Here is a 13,996-nt window from a genome sequence, read left to right as displayed (position 1 = left end):
ATCGTCTGCAATAGACGAAATGGCCATTGATTGACTCCCTCGCTATACATACTTTCATTATTTTCCACCTTATAAACTCCAGTATTCACACGCTCATGTACTAGGTACCTAGGTATAGTTTCCTGAATAACTCTGAACAATCTCCACAGTGCCTATTTATTTATTTCATATACACACCTTATGAGACAAGAAGAAAAATAAAACGATCAAGTAGGGACAGTTGGGGGGCACAATGGTACGAAAAAAATATATTTATTTTTAGAAAAATCAGTCTTTATTATTTATGTAATTTTTGCTTACAGATATCAACAATATACCTTAACTTAATAATTGCACAGCAAAACGGAGATCAATAATCAAACTTAAACCTATTTATCTTTGATTTTGTGAACACCTTCCTGTGTTCCACTGTGCCCCAGGTCTGGGGTACAATGAAACAGGGTATGGGGCACATTGGAACTCGACCTATATTCATACCAAAACATTAACCAATGGTATCAAATCTTTTTAATATCTTGTCAGGAAACGTGTAGATGCTTTTTTGACGTTTAGTTTTTCCAGATAAGGACGGGTGTGGCAAGACTAGTTCAATATCCTCAGCTGAAACCATTGCCATGTCAGGTTCTAACGGAAAATAGAAACTATTGTCAACTTTTGCACTTCGTCGCAAATAATTTATCTCAAATTCGTTATTCTCATCTATATCAGACAGTATTTGACCAACAAAAAATTTGATTTGCTTCAAATCGGCAAATTTCACCACTATAAAATCGTTAGGTTTTGGTAATTTAAAGCTGGACAGTGGAAGTTCCATATCGTTATCACTAGATTCGCACGAAGTTAAATTATCATCTGAATCGAACCTTTTCTCAGGACTAGAAAATAGTGTCTTTGTTACATTTTCAGTTTTCAGTCTTTTTACAGTCTTCGCCATTTTTGTTCCCTTTATTTTTCTTTGTTCTCTTTCCCGTGCCCGTTCTTCTATTTCATGTTTCACAGGAGTGTCAGTTAATATCATACTTTTTCCTTTCTTTCTCTTATTGGTTTTTCTAGGCCCTGCTCTAGGGAAGTCTCTACATTCTAAGGGGCTTTTCATCTGATTCTCAAATTCTTGGATAGTAGCTCTTGAAGTAGAAGGTTGCTGGTCATCAATAGGAGGTGTAGTATCCTTTGGTTGCTCTGGTTGTTGATCCTCACCAGTCAAAAGTCTATTTGTCACTTCGCTTGTTAAAAATTCATCTTCAGCAAAGACGTCTCGGTCGAATGGAAAAATCCCGGCCTTTTTAAATCCAGATTTGATATTGCATGGCGTCATCGATTTTTCAAATGCCTGTCCTACAAGCTCGGCTACATTGTAAATTGTTAAAGTCTGCCCTGGGTGCCGAACCATCCATGAATCTGCCGCAGCATTATAATAGGTTTGGAATGGCCCAAACACGGATACGTCGAGAGCTTGAAGTTTGTGACTTGTATGTGGAGGTATAGTAAGAAGTATTACCCCATTGTCTTTGGCAATATTTAAAACCATCGGAGATAAATGACTCTCATGATTGTCCATGATTACAAGAGTTGGATTGTTTTTCGTAGATGAAGTCATTTTCACAAAATGCCTCATAACATCCACAAACAATTCGCTGGTCATCCATCCAGTGGGTTGAGCAAGACCTAAAGTGCCTGAGGGTGCTCCTGTCAACATATGACTTTTAAAATTCTTTCGCGGGAATACCATTACTGGCGGCAAAGCAGTTCCAGTGGCGGAAACTATGCAACAAGTAGTCACTAAAGTTCCTCGCTCTGCGCTGGTGACTTTATTTAGCTGTCTAGATGTTTTTGAAGCAAAAACTCTTTTTGGTTTCTGAACTGTAGTTGTTCCAGTTTCATCTAAACTAAACACTCGGGTACCATCTCCAAAACTTGGATTCCTTTGTAAAATAGTAAAGAGGTTATCAAAAAATGTTTTTACATTGTGCCTATTAAAGGAAGTAGCCCTGGACAAGCTGCAAGCTTCAGGTTTACGAAGACTTATATCGGGGTGACGTTGTCTAAAGCCGTAAAGCCAGTCAATACCAGCCATTTGCCGTTCATTCCAAGCTTGAGGAATTTTAAGATTGTGATGCTTCGCCATTTCATAAGCTAAACGTCTCGTTTCTAAAGTGTCGAGACCGTAGCACATTTTGGAACAAATCACCAAATATTCTTCCAATGATTTTTCAAGGTCAGTTGAAAATACTTTATTTACTGCATAGTTAGGAGTCATACGAATTTCTACTTCATCTTCTGCAGCTTTTTTCTTTTGGACATACCGATGCAACGTGGTACATTTGACATTTTTTATTTCAGCAGCAGCACGCAAGCTCATACCACCTTCTACGAGTTCTACAGCTTCTCGCATGTTAGCTTCGCTGTGAAGTCCCTTGTCACTTTTTCTGACACGGTGTCTCACCATGTAAAATCTGCCAAAAAAAAAATATTAAATTAGTGGGGTTCAATGGAACAGTGTTCCACTGTGCCCCGTTCCATAGTGCCCCATAGCGTGTAAAAAAATTCAAACAAGTCTTCAAAAAGTTAGGTTATATTTTGAAATTAACACATAGCGGTCCCAAATAGACAAAATGATTAAGATTTATGAAATAAATATATCACTTACCTATTGTTTAAACTTTTTTACTAAAATCGAAAGTACTTTGAAAAGAAATCTCAACTTTTGAGAATAAAAACCAATATTTTTCTATTCACAGCTCCATTGTTGTCGCACCGCCATATTTCACTACGTCCTCGTATGACGCAAGACGCGCTGCCATTGGTCGTAGCGGTAGTGCGCGAATTAGTTTGAAATTCAAATTTTTATCGTTATTGTTCCATAGTGCCCCGTGTTCCACTGTTCCCCAACTGTCCCTACCTACAATGGAACTGCTTATTCCTGAAGAAGTGCCTTCTAGCAAGCCCGTTATGGGAGAGTTGTATGTATAGAACCTACAGATATCTACCTACCTATTAAAGATTTTTTATATAACCAGCCACGACATCTTAAAACATTCATTATCGCATAGATATTCCCTAAATAAGAACTTTCGCCATCTCCAAATCTATGATTCTGCAGACAATTCTCAAGCATATTTATTTTATAAGCGAACAAAAACATAAATCACAAAATCTTCCCCTCCAAATATTGTCAATGCGTGTAGTCTTCCGACAAAGAAATCAGACCTTTCCAACTGTCTTTATCATTGAGCCATCTATTGAGCAAACCGACTTTACTGGCTGAATAAAAAAATATACAATAACTTTCGACGTTGAATGTACGTTGGCACGTTTTTTGTGCTTACGATGCAGTAGTAAGTAATATTATTTTCGATATTTAAACGACTTCCTAAAAGGATGTCCTCGACTCGGAAATAGTTTAGTTACGTATAAATAGACTAGTTAGGTAGACATACCTACCCTTGTAATTGATAATGAGGATTCTTCCATGATTGTAATTTTTAAGCATTACGGGCTCATACTTACAGCTTTTTGGATTGTTTAATATCTACAACCTGAATATGTGTGTTGCGACGTAGGTATGTTAAATAATTTGGCGGTAAGCTAGCACCATACCTACGTAACACAAGGGTTTAATTTTCAAATCACTTACAAATCGTTTTGGTCGAGACACTACATTTTACTCGGAATTAGGTAGGTACTTCCTGTGTAGGTCCCAATTCTCAAAAAAATTCGCATTTTTTTTTGGGTCTGTCGAACCTTTTTTTATTGAATTGCCAGAATAAAAAATAAAATTATAAATTTAAAAAAACCCCCGACCCAAAAAAAGTAGGCAATAATTATGACAAAAGGTTAAAAACGCTAAATCCTATAAAAAGCAAAAAATAACTTTTAACACTACGTAAACTAAAGGAGATTGGGCAAGAATGTATGAAGTTTGGTCCAAATGTCCACCACGAACGAGACCTATATAATTAAATAGTCCACTTAATTTAGAGCAACTTTTATTAAGAAAGTAAAAAAAAAAACAATGCCAAAAAAAAGTTATAGCCAAGAATGTATTCTTAATTTTCGGTACTTTTTGTATGTTATCATTATTATTTTTTATTTTATTCCACTTCCATTTCCGAACTTTATCTAAAACTAAGATGAGTAAGACACATTTGCATATAACCAACCCAGTTTTTGCCCGATGGATGTACGAATCACTAACCAATTGAGGCACCAGAAGTGCTTGAATATACTCAGCGGTACCTGGATCTAAGAAAGAAAGTTCGATGTAACTGGTGGTGTCTTCTCTCTAATATGAACCATTCTATTTTGTCAGAAGTCACAGAAAGTACGAAAATCGAACATCACAAAAAGTAATTGAAAAAATGAAATTGAAAAAATCTGTAAAATGTTGTATTTGATTTTGCTATAACTTTTTTCTGGCATTATATTTTTTTTTACTTTCATAACAAAAAATGTTCTATATTTAACGGGCTATCTAGCCATATAGGTCTCGTTCGTGGTGGACATTTGGACCGGAATCGCCCATTGTCCTTTTGTCGTGTCGGGGGACCGCTCTAATTCATTACTTTAGATACGTGTTTTTTTTTAAAACGAATGTTGTAATTAGGTAGGTATCGTTTGATTTATGTAAGTATTTATGAAGGTAAAAAGCGGTCCCCCGACACGTCAAAATTTAGTTTACGTAGTGTTAAAAGTTATTTTTTGCTTTTTATAGGATTTAGCGTTTTTAGCCTTTTGTCATAATTATTGCGTACTTTTTTTGGGTCGGGGGTTTTTTTAAATTTATAATTTTATTTTATTTCATGCTTTTTAAAGGAGCTCCTTAATTTTTCCTTCTTTCATTTAATTTATTTTATCTTAAGATGGGGTCGCTATATGCGATCTCGGCCAAAGGAAGCTGTTTAACAATCCTCATGACAAACTGGCTCTGGGAGAATTGCACAGATTGAGAAACAATAAAGATTAACCTTTGGACATTCTAGATTTTCAGCAAAAATGTAAATCGGTTTATCCGTTTCATTCCGGCATTCCAGGGTTTCATCCGCCACATCCCATTTCCAGCATCAGTTTCTCGTCAATCAGAAACATGAAGAGAACTCGTCAAGACAAATTCAACGAGCCCAAACTCGATGGGTTTACTAAAAGGCAGTTCAGGGTTACGTCTCCTACCTTCGTGCCCTAACAGCAGACCAGCTCAGTGGTTCCAAAAGACATTAGTGTTTCAAATTTCAGATCCCACATATACTTGCAAGTAAACTGAGCGTGTAACATTCCTATCACATCTAGCAAACGAGCTGATGACCTTGAAGACCTGAACCGATTTCCACCAAACATAGCTAAGAACACTCCCGACTAACATACCTTTTAAACAAAAAAAACCGCATTACAATCGGATCATCCGTTTGGGAGCTACGATGCCACATACACACACACACACACACACACACACACACACACACACAGACACGTCAAACTTATAACACCCCGTCGTTTTTGCGTCGGGGGTTAAAAATAAATAGTCTTATCAGTGTCGATATTATACAAAGAACCCATAGCCGTATTCTTTATGTTTGGTCCAATATTTTTTATGTTACGAGCAAGACGCAGCCGGCCCAAGCACGTGCGCAAACTTGCCACCGACCGTTACATCAATCTTGTCTACCTTGGTATGTTTTGTGCAAGCTTTTCTTGCACGGATCCTTTAAAATTCTGTTCTTAGTCCCCTCGCTTTTGAATAAAAAAGTGTTTGTACTCCTTGCAGCGGTTACGACGTTATGTCACCGGGTGTTCCGGCACCTTCCGTAGACAATGAAGGCATTCAACGTCTGGACAATGCGAGAGGATCCCGTGCTGCAGCGATTAGCCGGATTTATTTAACGGTTCTGATCTTAGGGATGACCTCGCAGATATCGAGGCGTACCAAAGGACTTTCCGTATATTTTAACGTGCGAAGGGTTGGGGTGATCACAATGTCTTTTGCGTTTGTGTAGCGGTTACCTATCTTTTTTTCTTAACCGTCGCCGTTACTACAAGATGAATGTTAATCGAGTTTTCGTTCCATGATATTCAAGCTGTACAAGGTTAAATAAAAAAGGTTACCCTAGCCAGACATACCATACCTACCTATATGTAGGTACTTATGTACAGATAACTTATTTATTGGAAGATATAATAATCCGACATCGTGTGAGTTCGTTAACAAAGCGAAACATTTCTAATAAAGGAGTTTTGCAGAATAACTCTAGTTACCAATTCCGTGAGTTCCATATTGCGCTAATTGTTTAATTGAACAAAGTCTTGATCTCAAGTCGTGAATTTTCATCCCACAGTCGCGTGAGTTTCAAAATATTCACATATTATAAAGTGATAGGGGAGCAATTATGTTGGGAAACGATTAACGTAAGTGGTTTGGCACGCGCGCCACCCGCATGTGACATGCGATGGCACATGTCGGTTGGTGACGTCATCCTATATCGCGGCCCGACTACACTTCCTAAAATCAAAGCTGTGTACCACCACGTAGCAAGCTGTAACACGGCAGCGCGGCGTCTGAAACCTAACGTGATACATGTCGATTCAATAACAGATTCAGAGCTGAAGTACCTAAAGGGTTAAATCTACCTCTAGGAATCTAGGAAGCAAAACTAGAATATCTTGGAGGCTAGTTAGAAATGCTTTTTTTCGGAAATGCACTTGCTCAAGAAAAAACTGTCACTTTCTTAACGAAGTTAAATTTTTTGTGTGTGCGTTGTCTAATTAAGCCAGTTTAATATGTAGGTACTTAAGTATTAGTAGGTGTATATTAGATAAGAATACTTAATTATGAAAAGGTCAAGTGCTAGACAAAAATTGTATTCCTAAATAGGGATGTGTTAGTGGAATATTATTATCCTTCGCAGAAGTGTCAACTCGGGATCGATAGTCTATGAATAAAAAAACGTGTGAATCCTTTGGCGATAGAGCGATGATGTCGACAATAACAATAGGCACTGTGGGTATGCGGGCGGCACGCGACTGCACTACACTGCATTGACATTTGATTAACACTTTTATTTTTTAATCCAATGACAATGAGCACCAATGTAGCTAAATATTATTATTTTTGCATGCATTATATCCACTTTAAATGAAAAAGTTAAATGAGAGAAATATCGTGGAACGTCTCGATTGTATCAATCCTGGGTGAATCCTTTTTTGTGTTGATACAAATCTGTCCCCGTTAACGGCTCTGGGTTTGCAAGTAATGACACTATCAGTATCTAATTCAAGTAGCAGGGCATTCGTCACACTTTACGGCAAGGGATCGCTATGACGTGGGTATCAGGAGGACTGTCAATCATCCTGCAGACGTACTCTGGAAAGTAGTTGCAGCGAAGGACCGAATGACAGACACCTCGACCGATCCCAACTGACATATTGCTCTAAACGTCCGTCGCGATCCCCAACATTTATATTCCGGTCCCGAACTCTCGATCCCAGATAATGCTTTTACAATAACGATCTCGAGATGACGACGAATTCGATTTCAATACTGAACACCTACTGCAGACATTTATTTATTATGGTAATTTAAGGTCGAAATTCTTATGTTAGAATTTAAAAATAGCTGTAAAATAGTTAAAAAAAATAGACCTCGATGACTTTAAATACAATAGGACATTAATTATGTATGTAGGTTTTGAACTTGATCTGTTTATCGATGGGAAATTAAAATTTAAAATGCCTAGTTAAGCAACAAAGAAAAAAGTCGCGGGCGCTTTAAATACTACAGCATGGGAACAATAATTATGCATAAAACAGAATTGTCCTTCTTTGATAAAAAAAAAACAAAACATTAGAATACCACTACCTACCTACAGGTGATTTATCAGTAGAGCACGTTGTAAGCGGAGAATAAGAATAGTTTTTGCTTAAAATGCAGCGCCGAAATCGTGCAATTTTATTCGAATCGTTGCCAGCTGGTTGAATAAAAAGCAAATTTTAGATACACCTTGCGCCTTCGCTGTGCTTTCCCAGTACGAACTCCTTCGTTAGGGGACCGGGACCGACCATCTGTAAAGTAGATTCAAAAGTACGAGAGAAACTAATGAAAACATTTAGCTGCACTTTGGCTTTGTCGCTGCAGATTTATGTTTTAATTGTGCCATGAGAAATGAAACTGAAATTGGAATAAATTTTATTATTATAATTCCAAGTGCTTTCAGCAAGAAAATTGAATTTGTATTTCCGTATAAATGTTATTTTAGATAGGTATGTTGCGGACACTGTTAAACTATAGAGTTGTTAAAATCATTGGTACCTTTATAGCTTGACTGGGGCTTTGATACTAGTGGATCATCATTAAATTCTTTTAAATGTATCTTTGCTTTTTTTAAATTTCTGTTTCGACAAATCTGTCTTCTAAAACATTTCGATGTTATTCTCCACGATAATGGATGAGGTGTCCCAAAATTTCGTATCAAATAGTTTAACGGCGAACGACCTCTATATAATACGGGGCTATGGGGACATTTCTGAGGAATAGTACGTCTCAATATGCAATAAAATCGGGAAACGTATGCGACCTCAGATCCGAGAGGAGTTTTCGAGAGCACACCTGAACTAGATTACTGTATCCGCGCTATAAAAAACCTACGTTCAATCGAGCGCCCAGAATAAGGGCGAATTTGAAAAGGACTCTGGGGTTATTCCGCAGTGCTATATCAAACAGGGGGACTACAACGTAGAACGAGTTTTTTTATCAACATAAACAGTTTTACATGGGAGTACGGTGATAAAAGAAACCCGTTTATTGGATCTCGCATTGACGGTAAAATGAGTTCCTTGTAAAGTCTTGAGCAGTCCATCAAATCATGTCAATCAATTGTTACTTTTGTTGTGAAAATCTTTGGCTTTGGAAATGTTATGGATTTTGGCTTCGTACAGCTGCCACACCTGCAAAAACTGTGAGCCATTGTTATCTTTCGTCTTTGTAATGTCACAATGTAACTCTATTTAAAAACGTTTACTTAGACCTCCTATTGATGTTTTTGATTATTGGAAAGCTTACTCTACTTACTTTGTCACAGACATTGTGATATGTGTAATAAAATTGTCAGTAGCTCATAGAAGATACGATTTTATGAAGGAACAATAACAACTACTTATTTTTATTTTCCAAATTAGGATTCAAATGATCTTGGTGAAATTTCAAATACTTTCTTCTTTCAAATAAAGGCTAATAATAGGTTTTCTTCAAATACACCATGCTCTCGAGTTTAACGCAATTTACCTTTCGGTTAGTTTACCTACGCACGATTCTTTTGTTTCCGTAACGCTTCCTTGGGCTTGGAACAAAAACGACTAGTAAAATAGAATATTGCTAGCACAGCGTAGTCCCCGTGTCATAATAATGTTATACGCGTATTTAGTCGTTTGCATGTGACGGTATCGCGTAATAAAGTTGGCCCGGCCGCGTTCTGGGCGCTTAATAATAGGGGTTAAAGTATGAAATTGCCGATTTGTACTGAAAACCTAAATTGTATTTTTTTAAAATTTTTAACAAACTTATTTAATCAAAATAGTTGCCATTATTATCTATACATTGCGGTCATCTAATAAGAAGGTCATTTATGCCTTTACGATAGAACTCTGAGGATCTAGACTGCACAAACTGTGTGAAAGAATTTTGTTCTGCCTCCTGGGAAGAAACTTCTTGTGACGTAGATAATTGTCCAAATCACAAAAAAAAATGGTCGTCCGTTAGAGCAAGGTCTGGCGAATATGGAGGAAGACGAATAGTTTCCAACTGCAGTTCCTGAAGAGTTAAAACGGTTTATTTTGCTGTATGAGGCCTCGCGTTGTCATGGAGCAATAGCGGTGAAGGTCGATTCATGAGTCGTGGCTGTTTTACTGCTAATTTTTTCAACATTATTCGGTGTTCGGCTGGGTATCTGGGTAGTTTGACTAGGATCGGCGTTCACCGTCTCTCTTAATTTCTCGTTAATCACCTGTCAGGCGGTCTTTCTCATGGCTCGTTCTTCAAGTCGAAGTTTCCACCACGAAAGCGTTTAATCCAAAATCGCACGGCGCGTTCTTTAGCAGACACCTCTTCAAATGCAGCATTGATATTGCGGGCTGTTTCTGCCGTTCAATCCCGCGTCGGAACTCATATTCAAAAATTACTCAAATTTTCGCAGTATCCATCTTTCTTGTTTAAGTTGAATAACAAAAACAATTGAACATCGATAATCAAATGTTTCACATTTTTTAAAAGAAGAACATCACAGAAACCACGTGAAAAAAGTTCCATCCGAAAACCTCAAACCATGAAGACTCTATGGCAATTCAAAAACCTACTAGAATAAAACGGCAATTTCATGCTTTAACCCCTAATATTAAAAGCTTAAAGCTCACCTCACATCCTTGCTTATACTCTACATAGGTATGTCCTTTGCAATCTTTCCGTTGTTGCCACGACCTGAATCCGCTTTTGTCCCACATGAAAAGAACGGGGGCCAGAAAGCGAGTGTGTGCGTAAATAATTGAGGAGAGGCGCTCCGCCTTGTGAGGAGATGTATTAAACAAAACTCATTGGGAAGTGCGCCACGCTGCTTGCACGGGTTCGCTTCAGCACCTAAAGTTACGTATTCAATCAGGGCAACTTCGCTTTGTTAAGCATATTGCCAGAGAAACCTCCTTGAACGAAGTAAATGATAGATATAGGTGCTTCTGGTTTTCTGTTGTATAGGTAATACCTGAAAAAAAAAGGTTTTGGAATACCTATAAATAAAACAGCACCTCTAAAAAAGATTCACATTAATCAATTTAGAGTTTTATTATTCCCGCCATACACCGGGATCTGTTTTCGGAAGGGATTTGGCAGTGAAGCGGGTTATGATAATCGGGTGCCACCATTCCCGAACTTCCCGTGTCCCCGTCTTAGATAAATCCTACCAATCTCCTACATAAAACTTTGTAAGATATACGATCGTGAAATATTATATAATACCATGATCTTATTTACATACAATTTACAATACATATTTACAATAAAAATCAAAAACTATCCTAGTAAAACAAACAACTAAAAAGCGTCAAAAAATTCGTCCCCATCGCTGTCAACCGGGAGCGTGCCCAAGAGGCTGGCAGCATTACCTCGTTGGATCGCCATGCTGATTCTTTGTCCGAGGTAATAGCCAGCCTTCTGGTCACGAGAAGCGTCAACCAGCCGCCTAGAAAGATCTTTAAATAGAATGTGGGCATTCGGACCCCACGACCCGAGGGTTTCAACCCCAAACGGTTCGAAAATATAGTTTCCGACAAGGCCACTATATTTCCGCCGCTTGAGGTTCTCCGCAGCCGCAGCGGCAGCAGCAGCACAGCACGCAGAACTTGGAAGGTGTGATGGCGCAAGAGTATCGACACAGGTTGCGTCCCATACTAAAGGCCTACCCATCTTCCAAGGGAATAACGACATGCCGTCTGGTCTCTTACCGTCGTCGCGTGCCAGGCCGTTTGGTTCTAATACAGCTGGTACCCCGACGGCAACAAGAGCTCGACGGATAATGTCATTTATGTTTGCATGCCGCGCAATACGGCCCGCACTGCGGCTGCATGACAGGCCGTGGTGTCCGAGGCTGGTGACAGCCTCACCACAGTGGCAGCGATGAGGGGAGCAGCACGGTGCTCCTATACCATGATCTTGAACACGTTGGGCAATTTGAAAAATGAAAAGGTAACAAAGTATGGAATGTCACACTTTTCTTATATTTATTACCTGCGCCTGCGTAAGTAGGGTAAGTGGTGTAAGGAGTGTAGGGACATAAAAATAGCTGTCCTATATAGTTATAAACGTTTTTTTTTCAGGATCTTAATATTACTTTCGTGAGAATTAGGTAGGTATATGATTTTTTGTGAATTGGTGGTGTTACAATATTCTTATATTTTGTTAAAATTAAGTAAGCTGTACATAATATACATAATAAACATTTAAAAGATAAACCTTAAAATATTTTTCTCAAATGTTAAACTATTCTATTCGAGCGACAAAACGTTTATAATTTGCGAGCGCACAATAAAATATGAGAATGTGTTAGGCGACGCATTTTATTTATTATGCACGCTATGCCATACAATTTGTACAATATAAATGTACTCTAATATTAAAGTAGAGATACATAGGAATATAACTTCTCAATTTTACTTAACTAAAGGAATTTGTTTCTTTTTGCCACCTACAAACTTTCCTACGAAAATTCTTTCATCATCATCATCATCATCATCATCTCAGCCATAGGACGTCCACTGCTGAACATAGGCCTCCCCCTTAGATCTCCACGAAAATTCTTTAGTTAGTAGGTATCCTCAAATGAAGAATAAGCGCCACAGTTCACCTACCTTACCTTTACTGTATCTGTTAAATACATAAGACCAGCATACTGAAATATCAATATCGATTTTTCCGGCTGAATTGTTTCTGTCAACGTTGTCACTAATTACGCCAAACTTACTTAAAGGCGCTTCCTCACAGGGTGTACCTGTATTAGTAGATTGTAGTAACATTTCAGATTAAATTTTATTCTTAATTTGCATTGTATCGATAAGTACAGGATGCGAACTGTAATGCTCGGTGTTCCTCCCTCACTGATTTTACAGGCTCCCGGAGAGGGATCACCCTAGAGTAATTTTACACTATAGGTATGTATCAGAATTATTTATTTATCTGAATTTAATATAAAAATATTCCAAGATGACATCATTCCCACGTATTTATCAAAAATACATAAGAAGTGCTATGTAGATGTAGGTTGCGTTAACATTCTACTGTTATGAGTAACAAAATTAATAGCTTTCCTAATAATCCTATTAATTGCAGTGACATTAACCTAAGGCACAATTGTTAATTACCCGTTAATGTATTCTAAGACGCTATTACGATTAATAATAACGAACAAGTTTCGGAAGTTATTTTAACTACCGAAGTCTTTAATATTAATGGGTACTAAGAGTGGATTAAAGCTGACTTTACTACTGTGTACTTATGTAATATTATTAATTCTAGGTACTTCAAACACGAATTATTTTTGAAATAATACACTATAATACTAATATTACTCCGGGGAACAATCAACCCGTGTGGTTAAGCTGCGTTTTCTGCGGTTAGCCAATGGATGGGTGATAATTAAACTGTCGGCCAGGTTATAACAGAAATATATGACAGTGGTTTTGAATAGCCTGGTGCAGAAAGCCTGACCCGTATTATAAAATACATAGACAGGTATATGTTGGTTAGATATTATAGTTCTTGGGATCCAAATCCATATTTACGAGAACTCCCAATTTGAAAATCTGCTCGAATTGGATATTGGCTGCAATGTAAGTGAAAACGAGCTAACTACACACACTGGCAAACATGACCAAAATAAAAATATAGAACACGACACAACAATAAAATACTTTGCAACATCCACACGATGTGAATTACCGCTCAAATATATACGGAACTTTGCCGAGTTCAGTATACAGTATTAGCAAAACAAAATCACGTACACAAAAGATGGTAAACAAGAGAAATAATAAATGCACGAAGGTATTACAAATTGAGCCCGAGTTGGATCTCATTGTCTTTGTAGCACACGTGCATTTCCCCCGGGTGGGACGTCTGAATCGCTCGAGTCTTGATGTAACCAGACCTTACATGCGCATGCATTTATAGCTCAAACGTATGCAACCGTTGGACAAAGGCCACTCCTTTTGTTATTTCTTCAATAAATTGGTAGGTATGTTCCGCTGCTTCGTTCGTAAGGACAAGAGGGTAGAGTTTAGAATGCTTGTGTGAGCAGAGTTGATTGGCTTCATACTAACTTGAAAATGGAGACCCCCATTTTACTCAACAAATCGAATTGGACTCCATAGTGAAGTCCATCAAGATCATATACCGGAAAACCAAATCCTCGACAAGCTTCTTGTTAGATAAGTATCATTTCCGTCAGGTTATTTAATTTAAAATTAAATGTAA

This window comes from Helicoverpa armigera, chromosome 12, assembly GCF_030705265.1.
Source record: "Helicoverpa armigera isolate CAAS_96S chromosome 12, ASM3070526v1, whole genome shotgun sequence".
Lineage (NCBI taxonomy): Eukaryota > Metazoa > Arthropoda > Insecta > Lepidoptera > Noctuidae > Helicoverpa > Helicoverpa armigera.
This window is presented reverse-complemented; position numbering follows the sequence as displayed.